Source organism: Malurus melanocephalus, unplaced genomic scaffold (genome assembly GCF_030028575.1).
Source record: "Malurus melanocephalus ecotype Western Australia unplaced genomic scaffold, MMel_1.1 scaffold_70, whole genome shotgun sequence".
In the NCBI taxonomy this organism is placed as follows: Eukaryota; Metazoa; Chordata; class Aves; order Passeriformes; family Maluridae; genus Malurus; species Malurus melanocephalus.
Genome location: NW_026623302.1, coordinates 1,066,973 through 1,080,653, shown reverse-complemented (window position 1 = coordinate 1,080,653; position 13,681 = coordinate 1,066,973).

Genomic DNA, 13,681 nt, shown 5'->3' with positions numbered 1-13,681 from the left:
CTGTGTTTCGTTTCAGTGCAAATTAAGTGAATAAGGTTTATTCAGGTAAGACCATTCTTTTGCCATAGCCAGAACAATTTGCTCATTAGACATTTTTATTGTTACGGTGGATAGAAATCCTCCAGATGTTCATTTTCATCAGTCTTGTACTGAATGTAGACCACAAAACAGTGTGAAAAAGGAGACAATATTTTATGTAGCCTTCACAAAACGCTTTTATTAACTTTGACTGTCAGAGAGATAGTAACATGCAGTTCTTAGATTCATTGTACAGCCTCTCCTTTTTTGTAAATCCAGTTTGAATTATTTACAATGAATCATGAACATCCAAGAAAAGCCCAACAGATTTCATGTATAACGTGACTTAAAGGCAAAAACAGATCCTCTTTTTTAGACTGGATCAGTCTAAACCAGAAGTTTCTTGAGGTGCAGTTGAAAGTGTTCCTTAGTGATCGTGAAATTTCTACAGAAAACTAGTTAACAAAGGAGATGTAAATGTTTGTAGATCAATGGAATAATGTAGCAGGAGGGGGTTGCTTTTCCTCCACAGAACTGGTTTGGAATTTTTTTTGTTGTGGCTGCAAGTTGATCGCCAAGTAGTGTGTTTCCTCTCCTGTCCCGTTGAAGCTCTCACTGGTAATTAAGCGTTTTCAGTTAATTAAGCTGGAACAACACAAAAKCAGACTTGCTTGGATAAGTAGCAAGAAAACATATCTGGATTGTGTTTGGAGAAGGATTTTGGTCATTTTATTGATGCAGTCACTGATCCACCAAATCTTTATTCATGTGAGCTTTGCACTTGCAAGTAATCCTGTTGTAGCTCATCATCCATGAATAAAACTCCTTTCTGCATTAATATACACTTTGTTTTAGTGACTGTCAATAAGAAATAATCAAGAGTAAATGCTGAAGAGCACATAGCTCCGATTAAAAGAAAGCCTTAAAAATTTTGCCTGCAGAAAGTGCTACTGCAGCRATATGACTCCCATCCCAATATCAATTGTATAAATTCAACTGAAGTCTTGTTTTGGCAAACGTGAGTGGGCTTTCTGCTCTGCTTGAGACTCTGTCTTCTGAATTCTCTAGCTTTTCCTGGAAAGGAGTTGCCTGTGTCTTTTAAAGCACCACACAAGGGATGAAAGTTTGCCTAATTCTAGTCAACTGAGAGTTGCTGGTGGTGAACTGTTGCTTAACTTCAATAATGAGAATATTAAGAAGAGTACAACACATGAAGGAAAACCAAGGCCCTACATGAACTGTTACTGTGTCTCAGTTCTGTATATTAYATTCAAATACAGTTTTAGCAGACATGGCTCCTCCAGACAGTGCTGGGTAGTCAGTAACTCTCTGAACCCCTCCATGCAGAGAAGGCACTTTCTAAGTCCCTGGAGAACAGAGTATATTTCGTCTAGAAAAGTTTGTATTACCCCCTTCTTTCTCTCCTASTGTCTGTTTACTAAGTTGGGGGATGCCCCAAGGAGAGGCAGGTGAAATTTCCCATTCTCTGGCCCTCCACYTCCCTCCCTGTGGACTCCAGCAAGATGCCGTGTTCAGCTGGCTACTGGAAAGACCTCCTTCATGTCAAGCACCTGAGTCGGTCTGGTTAAATAAATCCCTGTGAGAAAGCATAGGCTCCTGGGGAATTGGTTGATACTGTGTCAATGAGTAATCCCTCATCTRGTGTGAATCAGGGAAGTTCTGCTGCCCTGAGCTCTTGCATACATCTTGCCGTCCAGAAGTGCTACAGACCTGTGGGCAGATGTGCAGCTCCTTGCAACATTTGCCTGACAAAAGGACTGAGGATCAGCTATGGAGGAGTCCCTGAGGGTGGCTCTGGGTCTGCCCCATCAACGGGTCTCATTTTGACTTGGATCCCTACAGGAGACTTCTTGCAACAAGGAATGGACCAGGAAGGCACAGCTGTACCTTTCTGTAGTAGGACCTATTGCATCCTGCCCAGWAAGCTCCCTGCTGTCTAAGAAATGAGTTAAACTAGCAATAAATGTCCACTGGAATGAATTTTATCTGAACTTCATTTTCCTTTGCTCATCGAAAATAATTTTCMAGGCATTCCTGCCCTTGGGAAGGAGCAGAGAGCCCCCACCGCACTCCCATTACTTGACATTCACCTCCAGCTGTTGTTGCTAACATTTTTTTTCCTTTTTTTTTCTCCTTTCTAGGTTTTCTTTAATAATTTCATGTCTCTTTCAGTCTAGGCTCCAGCCTGGGAAAAACAAACCTGCTAGCCTGGCGAAAGCCAAACACACGGCCCAATTACCAGCTTCCCCACTGTTCCTTTGGGCTGGCTGGTATTCTCCCTGCCTTTGTTTCGCTGCTTGCTCCCTGCCTCCGAGCAGCTTCCTTTGACTCTGCTCTATGCAGCCAGGCAGAACAAGATCCAGCAGGTAAACTGAGGAAGGGCTATTGTTGGCTGCCCCTCACTTGTGGATCGCTGTGGTTTGTCTGCTGCCAGAGCTTCCTGCRGGCATATACCTCTGTGAAGAGCTGCTTTGCTTTGGAGTTAGGGAAAACACCTTGTTCTTTGCATCTGAGATACTCATGTGTGGGGAAGGAAGCATTGGTGTGTCTCAGTAACAGCACACCAGCTGTTGTGAATCGGGTGCTGAACACGAGGTTGGGTCATGCCAGCTCCGACTGTGCCGTGCTTCTCTGTCCTCCAGCCGGTGCCTTGGCTGGCACTTGTCCTGCCTGACAGCCTTGGGAAGAGCCAGGRAGGATGGATGGCATTGTCTTCGCAGCCGTGCACTCCCATAGCTCTCCTGGAGGAGGGAATGTGTGGGAGCAGCACRGTGAAGACCTGGCCTSGCTGTCCCGTKCCAGGGAAGGATGTGCCCAAGGTTRCTTGTCAGTACCCTTTGGGAGGTGGGCAATGGCAAGGCYCTCAGGGTCGGTGCTCGCCGTGGCAGGGTCTCAGCTTGTGCCTCTGCCARGCTTCCTGGCTGCAGTTGCAGGAGTGTCTACCTGGAGGGGATAGGAGAGCAAACTGTTCTCCAAATGTGCTTCACCAGCTGGGATCCCCAGAAGAGCTCTTCGGGTGACGAGGAGTGCCAGCCCTATGTCCATTTGTCAGGCAGCAGCAGTTTGTCCTCCTGSCCCAGCTACCCTGTCTTGCTGTGAGCTGAGCTCCCCTGAAGCCCAGACCTGGTAATGAGGGCACATGCTGAGGACCAGCTCCCCACAGATCCATCAGTGTCATCCTTCAGCCCCAGGAAAAGGGGCTCACTGGTGGAGCCAAAGCTGTGCCAGGGTCACAAGACTGGGGTGAGGTGGGTTTCTCCTCCTGACTCAGCCGAGTAGTGTAAAGCAGCGAGGTGTCAGTCACACWGCTGGTACCTATCCTGAAAAGCAGGATGCTTCGGGAGCTGCACTGGATGTCCCGAGGCTGAGTACCCCAAATRCACAGCAGCTGTGAGTCTGCTCTATGAGTTAACAACCAAAAATCAACTTTGAAGGCTGAGAACTGACTGGAAGCAAAATAACTTTCCCATCTTTCATTAGCACGACTAATAGAATAGATTCGCCCTGCTCAAAGGATTTACAGTTCATGAAGGATTTGTGTGTGGGGAGGGAGCTAGCAAGGGGAGCACTGGGCAGAAGCTTAGAATTGTTAGAATGTGTCTCCATCTCAGTGTTCAGTTTGTAAAATAAATTCTTCAGACAGGTGCTTGAATTCACAGGCTCTTCAGAGGGAATTTATCAGCCTTCAGGAATAGACTGATTAAGAAAAAAACCCTATCATCCTCAGCTGCAAGGAAGGAAAAGCTAATCATCTAAACTTTARGGCGGGAGAGGTGCAGCTGTCAAAGCAATAAGGTAAATGAGTCTGAGGCTGAAATGGTTTTTGCAGCAGAACTCTGCTCCCTGTTAAATAGGGGAGATTGAACTATAGCACCATTCCACTATTCCCTGGTAATGCACCATTTTGGGGCTGACTGGGTGGTCTTAAGTCCATTGCCACAGTGGTTATATCGCTGATACCAATCAAGGCCCCGCAGCTGAGACCCTGAGTGACCTGCTTCAGCAGCTTTTTTCAAACCCCAATTCACTCATTTGTGTGGGATGCTTTTCTGCTACTTTATTTATGGGATTACATAAATGAGCCATTAAAAATGTAAATCTTCAGAACAGTTGAATAATACAGATTTAAACAATAAGCTCAGGCGGTACAGTACAGAATCTTCCCTGAACCAGCAGTACTGCACCATCGTGGCTATGGCAACAATAGCGGGTTAAGGGAAAGAGAGAGCAAGGAGGAAAATAAAACGTCCCGGCATTGTTACAGTCACTGGCACCACAGAAAGATTAGGGATTTTTTTTTTTTTCAGAGTATTAGAACAATAATGAAGATGTGTCATTATGCACCACAAAGGAGACCATGCCATCCCTCACATAGTGCAGGTGTCAAAACAATTGGGCTGGCCACAGAATTGAGTTTAAGTGAAGTTTGTCCTACCTCACCACAAAGCATTTAACCCTTCTAGGGCTGGAGCCAACTACAGCCATGCCATGGCTAGCCACAGGCTCTTTTCTCGTCTCCTGTGCCATTAGGCATCTGGTCTGAGCATCTTTCCTCATCAGCAGTGGCAATGGAGCTGTACACTATGTACCTTACGAGGAGGAGTTGGCTGATGTTTGATTTGGCTTTCTTTGTACTTATATTAAAATAACTGGTGAGGCAGTAACACTGTGAAGAATTGTACTGAGGTTTAGTTAAGTCCCACGACAACCTTCTGTCTGCAAAGGATAAAAACATGGGAATAGCTTCTAAGCTCTGCTAAGTTCAAAATCTCTGAGATACAATAGCAGTATACTGATTTTCCCTGTTCAGAGGCATATTTTAACTGTCACATGATAACCTTAATGTGACAACAATAGTGAAGAAGAGGTGCACACCTTGAAAACAAGCTCTGAGACACATCCGTACTCTCCCTGGAACCAGATTACACCATGTGTTGTGGTTTTTTTCAGTAAGTTTTTCCTATTATTTGGTTCTGGAATTGAGTAGGTATTTTTATAAGTAAATTTGAGAGAGTAAATTTGGGAATTTATATACAAGACATATTGTCTGTTTCAAAAGTCACCACTTTAGTGGATTTTAGTATTTCTAACCTAAAGGCAAATKTATGCCTCTGCTATGCAATAAGAAAGGCAAAGTTGCTGCCAAGTGAATCACAACTCATTTGCAAAAAGRACCATGATCCCCCCCACAACCAGAGCTGTGTTAATAGGTATGATGGGAACAGCTGCATACAGATTGAATATTTTTAATTGCTTGGCCTTGTAAAACTTATAAAGGATGTGTGTTGTGAAAAAAAAAAAAAAAACCAACCCAGTTAAATTCTTCTGCAAATAATTTCAGTAGGCTTCCAAGTGAAGTTTTCTAGAACACTGGTTTTATATGCATTGCTGTATTTAACTGAGTTTTAAGACATCTTATTTGAGAACTATGGGGCTTGGACTTGATTCCTTTTTTACCTCTGTGCAAATCCATAAAAAGAAGAGTTACTGTGAATTTATGCTGGTGCAAATTAGAAATGAAGCTGTTTCATGTCTCCTTTATCCTTGAAGTTCAACATCCTTTGTTGATTTTTGCTACCTTTCCTTTCTGCAGGCAGTTTACAGTAGTTTATCAGTACCATGAAGAGTTTTTAGCAATACTGTAGCATTGAACCTAGCATCACGGAGGAGCTGAAGTTGGAAGGCATCTGTGGAGGTCACCTGGTCCAAACCACCTGATCAAACAGGGCCGCCTAAGGCTCGTTGGTCCAGAAGGCTTCTGACATGGCAGATACTCCAAGGAGTTATGAGTATGTCCAAGCACCACATTGTGATGATTTGTTATAGGTTCAACTGCTGTTTGTAACAGTGTGACTGATTTCACTGTATGTAGATCATGGACACCATAAAGGCATGCCAACTCCCTAATATCCCTAATATTTTTTACCTGCTCTAATGGGAGAGAAGTGGGAAAATACTGAAAGAATTAATAGTATGATCATCAACTATGCCAGCAAAGTAAAGTTTGTTCTACTAATGGTGGCTCTCCCAATGGGATTGTTTCTTGGAGTCAAGAGAAGGGAGAGATGAAATGGCAAATTTGATTTATTGGCAAAATAGAGAGGCCACAAGAATGTGGCATGTTGGACAGCCTCTTCAGGAGCCCCCACATTAGCTTTTCCACCTCTGTGCAGGAAGTGGGGTGTGGGGGGTGGTACAGAGGAAGGCTGGCCTTGAGAAAGCTCTTCCATGTGTTGGTGGGTCATGAGCATGTTCAGGCTTCTGAGATACTGTGGACTGAGAGATCTGGATCCAAGTCCTCAAGCATATTTAAAGAAGTTGCAATGGGGTACAATCCTGTTTGCTTCAGGGGGAAACTTGAATATTAATCTTAACCTTTTCAATCTGAAAGCAGGTCATCCATGAAAAATAGAAGCTTAAGAAGATCAGCCACTCCATCATCCTAATGTACATAATTTTCTTTTTTCTTCATTCTTCTACATCAGCTCAATTAATTTATTTCTCAGAGGAGRTGAAAGGTTGATCCTGCAATAAAAGTGGCCAAAGAGATTTTTCCCTGTGGCGAGTGATCCTAATCCCCATTCTGGTTTTTAGTGATGTGACTTGAAGCTGCCTGTGAGGTGGCACAGGACACTGCTTTTTCTGGGGCTTGGCTGGGTAAGCAATGGCAGAGACTGCCAGCTGGTGGGCAACACCAGGCAGTTCCATGGTCAAACAGCTCAAATAGCTCATGGTTGCACTCCAGGTGGATCCATGTGTCAGTATGGGACAGGCCCACCAGTCTCACAGCTGTGAATGCACTCTGGAATGGAAAAGCAAAACAAGCCAAATTCCAAATCAATTAACATCATGGCATGTGCAGGAAAAAAATCCCYCTTTGAGCCACCACCTTTGGTGAATGTTGCTTTTGAGTATTAGATCATTGCTCTAGTGTCTGTGTGAAAGCAAGCAATTTTATTTAATTTCTAAAGTAAGTAGAAAGATAACTGCAGTTCTTCATTGGCTTTTCCTCTCTTTYTCTCACAAGCAAGCCAGGGGTTGGATCCTGAAGATAGTAGGACACAGGGTTAAAGAAGGCCTGGTGTGTAAAAATGCCAGGTTCACAGGGTGGAGTGTACGGTGAATGAAATGTTTTCCAGTACTTCATCTAAGCCAGACTGTAGCCCCTCTGGTGTCATCAGAGCRGTTTTCCTCTTTGTTTCCTCAGTCACCAGCACTTTCAGATCCTGTCTATTTTGGAACCTCTCTTATGATTCAAGAATGAAGTTTGGACCTCACTATGGGGGAGGGAKGGAGAGGGAGAGAGAGGGAAAAGGAGAGGGAGGGAAGGGAGAAGGGTAAGAGGGAGTGAAGGGAGGAGGGTGTGAGTTTTTTAATGATATTGTGGAAGGCAACTTCTCTCCTTGAGGCAGGGTCTGATGCTGAGCTTGCTGTGCTGGTGTCACCAAGAACACTCTCCCTCCTCCCATCCCCATCCCCATCCCCATCCCCATCCCCATCCCCATCCCCATCCATCTTTTCCTGCAGGCAGCTGCAAGGCACTGCCAAAGATCACCTGCACCAAACTTCTTCATGCTGCTGTCCTGAATCAGGGAAGCTCATAAATATCAGCTTCAGTGAGGGGAAAAGGTGACTGACTCCTCTAGGAATTACYGCAAGGAAAAGAAAAGCCAAATTTCACCTCTTTAAGGCTTTATAGCAGGAAAGCTTCCCYTAGAGCTTTCCCACTGTGCCAGATTTAAGTACTTTGGCTGATACTTWAGTAGAGCTGGAATTCCTCTGTGAATGCAGAGTCCTGTGTTGGTGAGATGTGTTAAGATAATTGTGTGAGTCTCTCAGAGCCCTGCTGCAGGAGCAGGAARGTCAGGAGAGGAGCTGGTGGAAACATGAAACTTGTGCCAGTGTCCCAAGTTCCTTGAAGAYTTCATGGCAGCCCTGATTCACCCTGGCCTTGGTCCTTTGCATTACCTCAGCAGGAGTGCCATTGCTGCATGACTGAAATGGGAATGTCCTGTGCTCACCTGACACCAGCCTGAAGGCTCACGAGGGCCAAAGATCATAAGACCTGCAGCTGCAGAGTTCCCCTGCATTCTCGACCATGAAGTAGCAGAAAATCAAACTCCCTTTGAGAGCAATCCATTGAAGAAGCCACTCCAAAACCAGCGATTTTCCTCTCYATGTCTGCCCCAGTTCATCTGTCTCCAGTCCTCTGTTGGGACCCCTTGCAGAAGGTGGCTGGGACATGAGGTGGGTGGAGCTGTTGCTTCTCAGCTGAGCCACAGTCAGGTGAAAGCTGGGATGCTTTGGAGTGGCAGCAGCTGTGGATAACGAACAGCTTGGGTGGGTGCATGCAGAGTGCAATATGTGGGGAGCAGTGGTGTCTGTCACAGTCTGGAAACATGGGAAGTTCTTGGAGCAGCAAGTCCTTCTGTTGACCCAGAAATGAGACAGAAGCCTTCTCTTCCTGAAGTCTGTGGCTCCAGTAGAGGTCTGAAGAAAAGCTCCTACAGCTGAGGGTTTCTTTCTCCAGCTGTTATCTATTGGTTTAATAAAAAGCTTCCACTATACTGACATAAAACACTTTTCTTCACTTCTTTMATTTTCTTTTTTTGACCTGTTTCCCCCCAAATGACAGTGATAACCTGACACACCAAATAAGGCTAGACTTTGCCTTCTCATAAACCACAAATGTAATTGCAGAAACAATGTTGACCACATGGTTAAAGAAAGAAAGAATCAAACAACCAAAAAAAACCCAGTGTGAATTCAAAGTGAAAATGAATGGAGTCTGTCTCATTCATAAATGTCATATGAGACTTTGGTTAAAAAGGCAAGCCTGTCATCCCAAGGCCAGCAGCTGTTGTTATGTTGAACAAAATGGATACAAATGGGTATTATTTTAAAGTGAAATGCTTAATCCCAGGCCTAACAAGCCCACTGTCCTCTCTGTAACCCTGTGTCATACAAGCCACGATCTCCAGTAGAGGGCTTGATTGCACAGGAAATAAAATTCCCTGGCTGTGCCCTACCAAACCGACAAACACCCTGGCAATGTTTGAGTTACTATGGCAATCACAAAATAGGAAGGCCTTTTCTTCTTTTCCCCATCTCTGCATGCAGCCGCAGACTGCTCCTGAATAGCTCACATCTGCAAAAAGTTTTAACACGGTACTCAGATAAAGAAAAGGATCCCAAAAATGGGCATTGACCCGTCTCAAAAAATGTTGCAAATTTTATATACAAGAATTGGGGAGCTGTGCCACTTTGCGCAGGTTATGTCATAATGTGAACAAAAAGGGATAAAAGCTGATGAAGGCTTTTGCTGTCAAATATGGAGAGAGGGGAAAAAGCAGAAGTAAATGACAGCTTTAATGCAGATGTAAGAAGAAAAGTCAAAGATGGGTGACAGAAAGTTGCTGGTCAATGAATAAGGGAAAAATTTCTAACACAAAAACCAGACAAAAGAGTAAAATACAATAAAAATCTCACTATAGAGAATACTGAGAAAAGTCCCAAAAGCACAGTGAGCAAAATCTTGGAGCTATCAAACCATGTGAAACGGACATGTGGTTCTTTAGAGTGGCCCATTTCAGGCATTAATAGCTCCCATTATAAAGGGGGAACATGATCTCTGGCCTGGAAAGCTTTCAAGAAGCAGACTTTTTACAACAAAATTGAAAAGCAAAACAAAACTGAATCTTTCTGCCTTGCACAAATAAACTAGGATTTTGGTCTTTCTAGACAAATTTGGTYCTGCATAATGAACGGTTACACATTTTACCAGTTTTCCTTGGACAAATGCTTTCTGGTAATGAAGAATAATTACGTATTTAAATGGAGATTTGCTTTCTGGCAGATCTGGCAGATCCTATGCTTTCTGACAGTACACTTTCAACCATTAAAATATACTTATTTTTGATGATAGAAACTTACCTTTACCAACAAGCTGATTTTGAACACCTAATTTAGATGCCTGTGTAGGGTATGTGATCGTGTGTTAAGTGCCTGATGGTCTCACCATGCTGTTTAATCCCAGTGAGGGGAAAGGTATGAATCCAGAATTTAATGGACAGGTCTGCTGCTCTGAGCTAGCTTTGGCTCAGATGTCTGGATCTGTGAGGTAGGAGCTGGAAAGTGCCACCACCACCTTCATGTATGGTAGCTCCGTCTCTCAAGAAGGTTCACTGAGAGTAAATTCATTCTTAATTTGTTCTTAATCTTAGGATCGATTGACATGTTATAGCTTCTGAAAGTGTCATTGCACTTTAAAAGCTCTCACTGACAACTCACATTAATCACTGGCTTCTGAGGAAGGCTTAATGTGAGGAAATGAATGAAAATGGCATAAACCGTTCACAAAAAAAAAGTCCAAAGGGCCAAAAGAAGCCCCAAATCCAGTAAAAGTGGGACTGCATTATACATTCATTGACTCTTGTTCTTTTGGGGGTGTTTTGGTATGAAAAGAAAGGGACAATGGAAGACAATAGCGGTACCTTATCAAAGTTCATTCAAGCAGCTATTTCAAATACTTTTAACGGCTTGTCACTGGGTCTTGCAAGTCTCTGAGAGTCTAAACACTCTGTCACATTTGTGTACTAACCACTTAAAGTGCTGCTAAAGCCTTTTGACCTGGACTGACTCTCCTTTATCTAGGTCAAAATGCAAGGCAAAGCCTTTGTGCTCCACGGCCTTCATTAAATTCATTGATTTGACCTGTATTTTAAAGATCAAAAGTCAAATGGAATGGGAAGTTAACGTTCCCATACAAAATCTTCCACTGAGCACTTCACTGCCTCCTTGAACTATGTAACGTACAGAAAAGGCCATCTCATGGCCATTTGAAGTGTGGGCTATAGCTGGAGTGGCAGTTTTTTCAAGAATTTTGAAGGAATTCGTCAGAGCTTTCCCTCTCTTAAATGAGGACAAACACACCAGAAGCATGCAGCCAGTTCCACTGGCCATTTTTTCTTGCCCCAAGTCATCCATTCAACAGGGCATAGTAAAGTTCAGGGGTAGATAAATAATATTTATATCTCTTTAGCTCAYAGACAGGCAGAGATGAGGTTTGTTGCTTTACATTAGACTCTTGACATGCTCTGGGTCAACTGCACTATTAGGAGAAAAGAAGAGATCAGCTTTTACTGTATCAAGAAATAAACCTCTGTCTTTGGAGACGAAATTTTAAAACAAGTGTTTACTCTACCTGGAAACACAGCATAAAACCTAAGGCCTTTAAAGAATAAGCGTAAGTTTAAGTCTTAACTTAGTTTTCAGGTCGGACTCGAACATCAAAGGGCTTGAAAACTGGGGGTTTCATTCAGCCCCAGTGAAGATGGACACAGAGATGTTTCTGCTTGTGGCTGACCCAGCTGATGTTGTGGGTCTGATAAGGAGGAGACTGTAAACTGGCAGGGGCAGTCCAGAGTAGCCAGAGGGACAGATCCTGCCCTGGGAGGGAATGGGGCTGAGACCAAGCACCCAGGGCCTTGTCTTGCCTCTGGGATGCCGTTGTGCAAGGCTGGATTGGACTGGTCACCTTGCTTGCCTGGCAGAGGTTCATGGCTTATTTACAATGGGAAGAGTGGAGTGAAATAAAAACTAATTACAAACATGAGAGTCAACTTTTGTCAAATGACAAGGCCACACAGATCTTCAAAAACAACTTGCTTTGAGAAGATCTGCAGTTTTATAAAGTCAATAAAAGTTATCATGCAAGATCCAAGTGTTTGGCACAACCTTCCAGAAACAATTCTTTTCATGACTGGCATTAGGAGTGAGATTCAGCTGTCTGAATTAGGTTGTGTGACTGAAGTCTCATCCCTGTGAACACAAAGAAGAGCAGAGGAACAGTGATGACAGGGCAGGAACTCCCATAATCCAGTCAGAGTAAACCAAAGTAACCTGACTTTTCCACAGCACTAGGCCCAGGGGATAACAGCTCATAACTGMGAGGGTCTCTGCTCACCTTAAAGACTGAGGGGATTAGTGCCTGTGGAATGGGGGACTGAGTGTGAGAAGAGGAGGAAGACAGCAAAAGGAATGAGCAGAGAGGAGAGGTGTGAGCCAGTGCTTGGATTCCTACTCAGCCAAAGTCTGGCCATCCCAGCCTTTCTCCTCTTCCCCTCTGAACACAGCTTTCTCTTCATGATCCCCTTGGAGCAGTGATGCTCTCAGGAGCTTTGAAGTGATACTTCCTCAGGAGCTGCCAGCAGAATGCATCCAGCTCTGAGCTGATGGAGAACCAGGGTGAACCCCTAATCAATAAAATTAACGACCTCAGTAAACACAGCAGCTCATATGGGAATCACTGATGAGTTTAAGTGTTCAAAAGAAAATCCAGGAGCAGGTTAAATCCCCTTCATCTAGCAGTATGTCTATRAAAGAGTAGGTTCTGCTTCTATTTCTAGGTTCACAGAATTATGWTTTTTATATACCTCACCACCTCAAAGATGAAAGGTAGCAGCAGAAACAACACATGGAAAGTTTTTGATACTAGGTAGTCRCAGGATGTCATCTTACAAAGAGGCTGGCTGGAAAAATTGAGGTATAAAGGAAGGCTTCTTKAGCTTGTGATTGAATTCTGCATTTCCCAGAAATCTTCCCAGGGCATAGTGTTTATTCCAAAGAAACAACTACAAAYTTATGAAAAAAAMCCAACCAAACAAGAGATAAAACAGCCCTTTGAGCCACTGTTTTCTTTCAGTCTGATTCCAAAATCTAGAATAGGACKCCTGACCAGAGCTAGTTTATTTGACATTTTCTTGTTTGCAAAATTGTCTGTAGAAGGGTTTTTTTTTGCCTTCATTATTCTCCCATAGTGATCTGCTCAGCACTGGGCAGTCTCTGGATTGTCTTCAGATTCCTTGTCTGTTGCTTTGCATATTTCTAAGGTTGTTTGTTTGTTTGTTTTGTTTTGTGACTGGGTCATAACTGCTAACTTAGAGACACTTTTTTTCTAGTGTCCAGTTGGGCAATTTCTGGAGCTTTGAAGATTTACCAGATGATGCCTCCTACTGTGACTCTTCATGGAGGAACATGTTTTTCAGGCTCTGTCCATGACCATCCTAACAAACCATATTCCTCTCACATCTCTGGAAAGGAATGAGGTGAAGAGGGAGCTGAATGCCACCAAAGAAGACTGATTATTTTATATTTGGGAAAACATTTGCAAAACTCTGTTTGGAGCAGGCTGTAAACAAAGGCACTCTAAAACAGTGTTTCTATTAAAGGAGCATTGTTTCTGACCACCAGCGCAGAATAAAAGTAACTCCAGGATCACACTGAGAGATGTGAGAACCTTTCAGTCCATGRCATGCTCCCCTTTCCTACCCATCCAAGGTGGTCCCTTTGCAGTCAGAGCTTTCTTTGGCCTCTGGGGAGAGCCAGAAGCTGTSAGGGAAGAAAACTGCAGAAGGTGAACTTGAGACACACCGCATGGGTCACTACAGAGACCCCCTACWCATCACTACAGTGGTTTGGTGAACTTTGTCCATAACCCCTCAGCCTTCTCTCCTCTAAACCAAGGAGCCTCTTTAGTGTCTCCACATRAATTGGCTGGCTCACCCCAGAGTAATTTTCATTGCCTTTTTCTGTGTCTTCTGACTTTAYTACATCCTTCTTGAGATGCAGAGACCTGAGCTGC